The 11,467-nt window shown below is 34.6% G+C and overlaps 1 non-coding gene across 1 annotated transcript; it reads right to left on the reverse strand.

Annotated features, from left to right (window-relative positions):
- Positions 1-11,034: 11,034 nt before the first annotated feature.
- On the reverse strand, positions 11,035-11,137 carry LOC116536651. Its single transcript, XR_004262745.1, has one exon. It is a non-coding gene; the product is annotated as a U6 spliceosomal RNA (small nuclear RNA).
- Positions 11,138-11,467: the final 330 nt, after the last annotated feature.

Below are 11,467 nucleotides of genomic sequence, written 5' to 3' on the forward strand. Positions count from 1 at the left end.
GGGTTATCAGAAAATTCATGAGTTTTTGGGATTCATTCTTAAGCTATTGGAATTTAATATTTATGTCCTTTTGCTGTATCTCAATAGAGACAGAGGAGAGAAAGCGACACTGATTTGGTAACTATCAAAGCTTGAAATGTACTGGAAGAGCTTCCCTAGTTGGTTTTGGATGTGTGATCAGTTATTAGTTTCAATTCACCACAGCTTTTTCACTTGTTAACTACAGTTCCCTAATCCAAAAGCAAATAGTAATGAAATGTAAAACTTTCTCTGAGGTTTTTTGTTGACAATTACGTAGAAACCAGATGGCAAAGTTGAATACTAGACTGAACAGAGGGACAAAGGAGCTAAATTATTGACTTCCAATGCCTCTGAAATGTATTTACTTTGTTGCTTCACTATATGCTGGGCCCATGGAGAGTTTAGAAAAGCCTATTACCTTCAATACTCCTTATTTGTAACGGTAGTCAAAGCACCTTTGGAAACCATTTACTCAGAACAAACACTGCTACACAGCAAATAGCCCAACTGAAGGTTTATTTCCTAAGTATTCCAAAGATTATAAGACTGTGAATTTAGTAAATATGTTGAAGAGCAAGGTTTTAATGAAAATATATCAAAGGTCTCATCACGGTTAGCGGAAAATATTGATTGATACTTTATTGACTGAATCTTTGTCAAAAAGCTAGTCTGAGAAAGAACTGAGGATTGATACTATTAGTTACAAAGGCTAATCAGAAGATCAAATATTGGTCCAATAATTCAACAAGTATTTATTGAGCACTACAGTGGACCAAATATTGGTCCAATAATTCAACAAGTATTTATTCAGCACTACAGTGCACTGCAGATAAAACACAAAACAAGGTTGCTATGGTCTCTCCATCTTCAGGGGAGCTGAAATTTAATGATGGAGACAGACCAAAAAACCCAAAGCAACCAAAATATGGATGAATAAGCTAATTACAGAATGTGATTGCAGCTAAAAGGTAAATTTGAAAATGTGTTTTGGTAGAGAGTGATTAAGCACACCTGATTTAGATAGTGGCATCAGAAGAGCTCTCTCTGAGATGGTTATTCTTAATCTAAGACCTGAAAATTACAATGTCAGACAGATGAAGAGTTTAAGAAAAAGCCTTTTAGTCGGAAAAATTAAGTTGTAAGGCCTTTGAAGTGGTGAAGTAAGAACTTGGCATGCTCTAGACATAGAAAAGAGGTCAGTGTGACACTAGGTTGCTTATCATCACTTTATTACTTTATCAACTAGTGAACCGCATAAGATTGCGGGAAGGGGTTAGTGGCAGATATTATTTTAATGGCTATCTATGTATCAACATTCTGTAAGAGACCATGAGGACCCCTCATTGTTACAGACACCACCCTCCTGACCACACTCCACAGCCCTGTGAGGGCATGCCCTTTACACCCAAAATCGGAAAATGTATCTTCAGTGTGTCCTGAGAAGTGTGGTGCTTCCAGTTGTGGGATGTTTCTGCACCTGACCACATTTTAGCAAAGCAAAAAGAGCGCTGTGGGATTGGCTGTGATGTTAGCTACACACACTTGACCATCTCACATTGCAACAGAAACTAAGGAGACAATTATGTGAGTCAGGGGTTTGAGGAAAGCCACTGCCACCATTGTGACTCAAGGAAGGTGAAGTCTGGGGAGGACATATTCTCATCCTGAACTTCTCTTTTCTCCATTACTTGCTACCACTGTCCTAGAGATTAAATACATACTCATTACATCTTACCTGGATTATTGCAGTATTCCTAGAGTTTGTCTCTCCTCCTTGGATCTGGTCCATTCTTCATAGTAGCTCCTTCGTATTCTGATGATTTATGTATATTTCTTGTTTTATTACTATATTGTAAGCAGCCAGAGGATCATGGACAATGTCGATTATCATTCTCTCCCATGGTAAAAGCCAACTCTTTATTGATTCCATTAGTGTATATCAGTAGAAGTCCCTATGTAAACAGTTTGTCCACCTGACACTGAAGAGCTGCATGATTCACTTGCTAAAACAATTCACATTAATGTTTGCAAGATCAAAATCTCCCTTCTAAAGATTCAAGACTTGAAGTGAGTTGCAATGAAATTTTGAATTAATTGACAAGTTCTTGAACCTGCAAAACCGAAAATAATTCATGAGCATATGAAGTCTATAAGCTTCAATCTAGGTAGAAGAAAAGAATCCAAAAGGCACTAGAAGGTTATAAACACAGATGACCAAATACACTTGTAAAATAAACTAGGTTCTCTATCAAATTTGATTTTGATGTTGTTATTTAAAATTGTTATTATAGAGGATTTTAAATCTACAAAAGTGGAGGTAATAGTATTAGGATCCCCCATGTATCCATTACTCAGCTTCAACAATTAACAACACATGGCTAATGTTGTATCGTCAGTACTTCCACCCACTGTCCCTCTTTCCTATTAATTTGAATCCGTTCCCAAACATAATGTCATTTCATCTGCAAATATTTCAGTATGATTTGCTAAGAGATTAAAATTTATGTATTTAAGTTGACAAATACAAATTGTATATATCTATTGTGTACAATATATTTTGAAATATGTATATATTGTGGAATGACCAAATCGAACTAATTAACATATGCATTACCTCACATACTTATCACTTTTGTGAGGATTTTTCAAGAAATACAACCATAATTATCACACTTAAAAAAATAGGACATGTAAAAAAATAACAATAATTCTTTAATATCATCCAACATCCAATAAGCATGCAAATAGTTGCTAAATTCTATCATGTATATCATGTTTCTTTGAATCATGATCAAAATAAGATCCGTATATTATGATTGATATATTTCCTTAAGCCTCTTGTAGTCTGTGGGTTCTGCTTTTAATTTTATTTTTTTTTCTGAAAACATATCTGTCAGAAGAACGGTTTTTTTGTTTTTTTTTTTTTTTTTAATAAGACAGGATGTCACTCTGTCACACAGGCTTATTGCAGCCTTGAACTTCTGGGCTGAAGCAATCCTCCCTCCTCAGCCTTCTGAGTAGCTTAGACTACAGACACATGCCATTACACCTAGTTAATTTTTATTTTTATTTTTTTTTTGTAGAGACAGAAGAGTCTTGCTATGTTGCCCAGGATGTGATTTGTCTGCTCTTTAAAATTTCACAGAATCTGGGTTTTGCTGATCCCATCATAATGCAGTTTAACATGCCTCTCTGTTTTCTGTATTTTCTATATGTTTGTACTTAGAGGTAGAAGCTTATTCAATCATATTCAAGTTGTTTTGTTTATTTTCAAGAATACTCTGTAACTTTCCTGAGCATAAACTCACTCATCCATAAAAGAGGCCTAATAATAGAACTTATCTCATAGAGTCATTGAGAGGATTAAACTCAACAATCTTATAAAAGTGCATAGCACAGTGCTTTCCATATAGACATTAAGAAAAGTTGAAAGCATAGCATTTAGGAAAGAGGGTCATGTGATAAGTATATTGGGGTATCAGGAACACAGTAAGCATTGATCAAGTATCTATTATGTTTCAGGCACTAGCTTAGATCCAGGGAGAAAAGTCTGTGTCCTGTTTAACACATCGTAGCCTAATTGAAGGTCATGGATACTTGACCTATGGATAAGATATTTTCCTATGTATTCTTCAAGAAGACCTATTGTGTTTGATTTCATATTTAAATCTGTTCATCCCAAGTTAATTTTTTGTATATGGTGTGAAATAGAGGCCAAGAGTAATCTTTTTATAAACAAATAACAAACTGTTCCAACACTTAAAAAAATTAGAATATGTATTTATATGTTTTTGCATTTCTGATGCTAACAATTAGAGCTTTCTCTAATTTGTTTTTCATGGCCAGTCTTGCCAAGAGTTTATCAATTATATTATTCCTTATAAAAAGACAAATTTAAAAAAAACTTCTCTTGGCTGGGCGCAGTGGCTCACACCTTTAATTCCAGCACTTTGGGAGGCTGAGTAGGGTGGATCACCTGAGGTCAGGAGTTCAAGACCAGCCTGGCCAACATGGTGAAACCTCATCTCTACTGAAAAATACAAAAATTAGCCAGGCATGGTGGCCTGTGCCTGTAGTCTCAGCTACTCGGGAGGCAGAGGTAGGAGAATTGCTTGAACCAGGGAGGCGGAGGTTGCAGTGAGCCAAGATGGTGCTACTGCATTCCACCAGCCTGAGCGACAAGAGTGAATCTCCGTCTGAAAAAAAAACAAAAACAAAAAACAAACAAACAAAAAAACAAAAACAAACAAAAAAACCTTCTATTGTTTCTTTTCTATTTGATTAATTTATGCTCTCACTTCTATCATGTTTTCCTTCCACTGCCTTTCATTTTCATTTACTATATATTTAACTTTCTGAGAACGATTTTTGATCATTGACTTTTAGGCTTTCTTATTTTCAAATACATGCATTTAGGTAGGGCTACAGATTTTTCTCTAAGCACTAATTTAGTTGTATCCATAAGCTGTAATAGAAGCATTTCCATCATCATTTACTTAGATATATATTCTAATTTCTACCAAAACATTTTTGGCTTACAGTTTATATAAAGGCATATTGCTTAATTTGTATTTATTTGGGGATTTTATATTCTTTTTTAATTTATCCTGAGTTTCATTCCACTGTGGCCAGACAGCATACTCTGAATGATTTCAGGTGTCTTCTTTTACAGCTTTTTTGAAGTATAATTGTTATACAAAAATTGCACATAATTAATGAATAGAATTTGACAATTTTTATTTCTTTTGAGATGGAGTTTTGCTCTTGTTGCCCAGGCTGAAGTGCAATGGCACAATCTCAGCTCACTGCAAACTCTGCCTCCTGGGTTCAAGCAATTCTCCTGCCTCAGCCTCCCAAGTTGCTGGGGTTACAGGCATGTGCCACCACGCCCAGCTAATTTTGTATTTTTAGTAGGGACAATTTTTTACATATGTCCACATTCATCTTATTATTACCACAATCCAGAAAATAAACATATCCATCACCTCCAAAAGTGTACTTGTGTGTTGTTGTTGTAAGAACACTTAACATTAGATTTACTCTCTTAACAAATTTTTAAGTACACAATATTTAATTGTTAACTACAAGTGCAGTTTTGTATAGCAGATCTTTGGAACCTATATATATTGTATAACTATAACTTTATACCCATTGAAAAACAAAAACTCATACCACTCTTTCTTCATCTCCTGGTGACCATCATTCTATGGTCTACTTTTATACTTTTAACTATTTCATATGCCTCATATTAAGAAGAATCATGCAGTATTTGTCTTTCTGCTACATTTCACTTAGCCTAATATGTTCCAATTCCATGAATGTTGTTGAAAATGGTAGAATTTTCTTCTTTTTGAAGGCTGAATAATATTCCGTGCTTTCTTTTGCCATTCATCTGTCAATGTACATTTGATTTGTTGCAATATCTTGACTATTATGAATAATGCTGCAATAAACATCAGAGTGCAGCTATCTCTTTAAGCTCCTAATTTGAAATCTTTTTGATGTATACCCAGAAGTAGATTGTTGAATCATATAATAGCTCTATTTTTACTTTTTTGAGGAAGCTCTGTACTGTTTTCTATAGTGGCTGTACCAGATTACATTATCACTAACCTATACAAAGCCAACACTTTTTTTCCATAGTAGCTATTCTAATGAGTATGAAGTGCTATCTCATCCTGATTTTCATTTGCGTTTCTCTGATGATTAGCAATGTTGAGCATCTTTTCATATAGTTGTTGGCCATTTGTATGTCTGCTATGAAGAAATGCCTATTCAAGTTTTTTTTCACATTTTGAAAAAAGAATATTTTCTGTCAATTTGTCAATCTTATTCTCCATTCAGTTTTGTTCCCTTGCTGGCGAGGAGTTGTGATCTGTCATTGTCGCTTTGTAGTTCTTTAGATGGTCTCATTACACCAACTTTGTTGATCATAGTTTTTATAAACATCTTATCCCAGCCTGCAGCTGGCTTTTTCTTTTTTTTTTTTTTCTTTTTTTCTTTTTTATTTTATTTTATTTTTTTTTTGGCTTTTTCACATTCTTAATGATGCTTTTGATTAATATAAGTTCTTGATTTTAATGTCCAATTTCATAGCATCTTCTTTAAGTATTTTTGTGTCTTGTGTGAGAAATATTTGCATGAAGTCAGTGAGGTATTTGCCTATATGTTTTCTTAGATGTTTATTGTTTTACCTTTCACATTTAGATCCACAGTATATGGAATTTCTTTGTTTATAATATAGAGGTAAGATTTCATTTTCTTCTATTTGTAGCTCAATAGACTACAAACCCAGCACCATTTATTGGCAAGGTCATCTTTCCCTGCTGCACTGCAGTGGCAGTTTTGACATAAGTCAATTAACCATATATGTGTGGATGGAACTGTCTATTTTACCCATTGTTCTAATGTTCTAATTGTGTGTATTGATTTGTCATATATTTTGTCTGATTTCTCTAGGCATTTGACATATGTATAATATTATGAATGTTACCCTTTAAATTTTTATTTTATGCTTGTTTCTGACATATACAAATATAATTATTTGATCTTATATTCAGTGCCCTTGATAATTTGCTTATTAATTTCAATAGCTTTTTAATAGACTCTTTTGGACCTTCTACATACACCGTCTCATCTATTAATAAGGACAGATTTATTTCTTCCTTTTCTGTCTTTATACCACTTTTTCCCTGCCTTGTTATACTCCTAGGACCTCTGGTATATTGGTAAATAGATTAACATGGGGCATCCTTGTCTTACCCCCAGTGGTAATGTGTACAGGGGATCTTTTAACATTTCACTTCTAAATATAATGTTTCCTGTAGGCTTGTAGTTTAAATAATCATGTATCAGGTTACACAATTTTCCTTTCTTCCTAATTTGTTAAAAATTTTATCTTTATTTTTTATTAATTTTGAAGGGGTATTAGATTCTATGTATTTATTTTTTTTATTGTACTTTAGGTTCTGGGGTCATGTGCAGATCATGCAGGATTGTTGCATTGGTACACACATGGCAAGGTGGTTTGCTGCCTCCATAACCCTGTCACCTACATCTGGCATTTCTCTCTATGTTATCCCTCCCCAAACTCCCTACCCACCACTGTCCGTCCCCTAACCCCCGCCAACAGACCCCAGTGTGTGATGCTCCCCTCCCTGTGTCCATGTGTTCTCATTGTTCAACACCTGCCTATGCATGAGAACATGCGGTGTTTGATTTTCTGTTCTTGTGTCAGTTTGCTGAGAATGATGGTTTCCAGGTTCATCCATGTCCCTGCAAAGGACATGAACTCATCGTTTTTTATGGCTGCATAGTATTCCATGGTGTGTATGTGCCACATTTTCCTTGTCCAGTCTAGCATCGATGGACATTCAGGTTGGTTCCAGGTCTTTGCTATTGTAAACAGTGCCACAATGAACATACGTGTGCACGTGTGTTTATAATAAAATGTTTTATAATCCTTTGGGTAAATACCCAGTAATGGAATTGCTGGGTCAAATGGAATTTCTATTTCTAGATCCTTGAGGGGCATTAGATTTTATAAATTGCTTTTTTCTGCATCTACTGAGGTAAAATGTAAATATTGCCTTGATTCTATTAATATGAATTACATTCTTTGATTTAAAAATGTTAAACCACCCTTGTGTTTTGGAAATAAACCTAACTTTTCTGGGATATATATCTTTTTTAATATAGCACTGTAGTTTATTTGATGACATATTAGGATTTTTCATTATATATTCTTTTGAAAGCTTCAAAAATTTAACAACAGGAAAATTTATGTCAATAAGTAACAGATCTATATTGTCAATTTTAATGACTCAATGCTTTCTTATAATTATGTAGCATAATTTAAATTCATAATTGAATACTGCTTTTCAAAATTTTTTTGCTCTCATAAACAGCACTTTACTGTACACCATTGTGCATACATATTTCACTTGCACCTATGTTCCAAATACTAATTAATACTATCTTTTTGATATATATGTGCCTTAATACATACTAATTGCTCAAGAATTAGAAACCCAGATTTTCTGGTTGCTTTCTATGTTTGCTGAGTAGTAGAAGCTCCCTAATGTGTAATTATTGAGGTTGCTATTATTAGCTCTGACTGAAGATTGATACCTTTTCAAAGGAAAATAGGACCTGAGAAGTCAACTAACTAAATACCTTAATGCTAAAATGGAAACTAACATGGGAAAATGCTTTGTGAAACAATAGAATTCTGTCTCAGGAAACCTTAGACAATGACAAGAACAAGGGAATGAAGTAAGAAATACCCGGTTCACATATCAATTACCAGCTGTGTAATTTTAGGCAAATTAGTTCTTGCTGTAACCCTGTTTCTTCACCAATACAATAGAAATATATGAATATTAGAGGATTATTAAGAGATTAAAATGAGCAGCTCCTACTACTGCATCTTTTACAGAGTTTGCATTTAATAAGTGGTAATTTGCTTCAGTTTCTCATTAGTCAAGAGGCTGTTTTTAAAAAGAAAGACAGTCTAGAAAGAATTTGCTAGTTTTCCATTAAAGAGACTCAGAAAGAAATTTCGTTTCTTCTATCTTATTTTCTATTTTTCCATGAATTTTTCTGTCCTTTCTAACCTTAATTCGGATTGAAACAATTATTCTCTATATTGTTATCTATTTTTTTAAGTAAACATTATTTTCCTATCCTTTCAGTGGATTTTTTTTTGAAGGCCATGGTTGTCAAAATGTGGTCCAGGTGTTTCTAGGGGTGTCCAAGAGTCTTTCAGGGGTCTGAGATAACAACTATTTAATAAATAATGTTAATATATTTTGCCCTTCCTCCCCTTTTCTTTCATGAATATTAAGTGGAATGCTCTAGAGGCTCCACTGGGTGTGCTATCACAACAGATTGAATGCAATAATAGATATGAGGATAAAACCATCTTCTACTAAGCCAGATATTTAAACAATTTGCAAAAATGTAAAAACAATACTATTATTGTCACTAGATTTCTTTGCTTTGAATAATAGTTATTTTTCATATAATTATATAATTTGTGTTATGCAATGGGCTTATTGGTTTATTGCTTTTTTACTCTCTTTTTATTTTGTTTATTTATTTTTAGAACTAGGATCTTGCTCTGTTTCTGGGCTGAAGTTCAGTGGGGTGATCATAGCTCACTGCAGCCTCGAACTCCTAGGCTCAAGTGATCCTCTTGCTTCAGCCTCCTGAGTATCTGGGACTACAAGCATGTACCACCACACCTGACATGCTGTTATTTTCAAATGAATAAATGAATATTGTTTTAAACTTCTCAGTTTTAATTTCTAATATGACAAATAATAACAAATGCAACTTACAAAACAAGCTTGTTGGGGTCCTCAATTATTTTTAAGAGTGGAAAAATGTCCTGAGGCTACAATGAGAATCACGGCCCTAGAATCACATGCCTCCTTGATTTCATGCAGTTTAATATAAATTAGGACTTTAACTTCTTCCTTGATAATGTTGTGACCTAATTGCAGTTTATGTTCATTTCTGTTTCAGTCCTTTGTATTGTTTATATGCATCTTAATTCTGCCTATATATTTTTTTACCACACAAAACTTTATTATTAACTTTTTGTACAGTCAATATTAACTTACATTTACTAAGATATTAATCTTTCCATTTTTCTTTATCCTTTCCTGAATTTATATTTTTTGGTAAGTAATGCTTTCTCTACTACCTGATTGAGTGCTGGACATTATTTTTGAGAAACTACTGGATATTATATATTAAAAATTATAGCAATTCTGGATATTATCCTCCTATAGAGTGGATTCATTCTGTCCTCTGGTGGGCAGCCTGTTTAAAGGCAGATCGCCTTGATCCAATCAGGAATTGAGATGATTTTTGCTTGGGTTATGAGATTTTTTTCTTCTAAGTCTCAAGTCTAAATTTTGTGTTATGGCTAGAGTATAGCTTGTTAGGGCTAGAGTGTAGCTTGTTAGGGATCTCAACTAAGAGAAGCTGTGTTTACTAGAACCATTTCTGTTTTGTGGAAAGTCAGATCTAAGAAACTACCTGAAAACTTGGCTCCACTGTTCAGCAGTTTTCTACTTAGCTTCTTACTTAGGCTGCTGCTTCACACAGCAGATAAATTCAGCAAATCTCATTGTGGAAAATAGCAGTGTTCAGCTCACTTTTCTTTCTCTCTTCTCTCTGGGCTGAGATGTTGGTCATTAAAGTTCTGGTTCTCTTGACAGCTTCAAACTGCACTTATTTACTTATTTATTGGATCCAGTGATTCTTTTTAAATTTTACTTTAAGTTCTGGGATACATGTGTGGAATGTGAAGGTTTGTTATATAGGTATACGTTTGCCATGGTGGTTTGCTGTAGCGATCAACCCATCACCTGGGTTTTAAGTCCCACATGCATTAGCTATTTGTCCTGAAGCTGTCCCTCCCATCCACCCCGCTGCTTCCCCGCCCCCACAGGCCCTGTTGTGTGATGCTCCCCTCCCTGTGTCCATGTGTTCGCATTGTTCAGCTTCCACTTACAGGTGAGAACATCTGGTGTTTGATTTTCTGTTCCTGTGTTAGTTTGCTGAGGATAATGGTTTCCAGCTTCTTCCATGTCCCTGCAAAAGACATGATCTCATTCTTTTTTATTGCTACATAGTATTTCATGGTGTATATGTGACACATTTTCTTTATCCAGTCTATCATTGATGGGCATTTAGTTTGTTTACATATCTTTGCTATTGTAAATAGTGCTGCAATAAACATACATGTGCATGTATCTTTATAGTAGAATAATTTATATTCCTTTGGATATATACCCAGTAATGGGATTGCTGGGTCAAATGGTATTTCTGGTTCTAGGTCCTTCAAGAATCACCACACTGTCTTCCACAATGGTTGAACTAATTTATCTTCCCACCAACAGTGTAAAAATGTTCCTATTTCTCCACAGCCTTAACAGCATTTGTTGTTTCTTTACTTTTTAATAAACGTCATTCTGACTGGTGTAAGATGATATTTCATTGAAAAATATGGAATGCTCACAAATTTGCGTGTCATCCTTGCACAGAGGCCATGCTCATCTCTGTAGCATTTTAATTTCAGTATATGTGCTGCCAAAGTGAGCACAAACTTCATTTATTTTTCATCTAGTCTTGTGAGTTTCCAAAAACTGTTGCTTCTCTCCCTCCTATCCAGAGTCCTCTGCCTCGCTTGCCAGTCTCTCACCCTATACTATAATAGGCAAATGTCCCAGAGGAAAAAGCCACTTGTAGTATGTTAGTTTACCTCTCTGTGCTTCTATTTTCCGAGGTTTTGGTCCCTCAACTTCTAGTTGTCTTGGCAATTTTCAGATGCCCTCTGGTTGTCCCCTGTACTGTACATGAATATATAACAAGATAATCTACCATAGTAGGCCAGTGGATGTCTCAAAATCAACCAGGCCAGAGCATTAGAATG

Source organism: Sapajus apella, unplaced genomic scaffold (assembly GCF_009761245.1).
Source record: "Sapajus apella isolate SASKATOON/1434 unplaced genomic scaffold, GSC_monkey_1.0 scaffold102, whole genome shotgun sequence".
Taxonomy (NCBI): domain Eukaryota; kingdom Metazoa; phylum Chordata; class Mammalia; order Primates; family Cebidae; genus Sapajus; species Sapajus apella.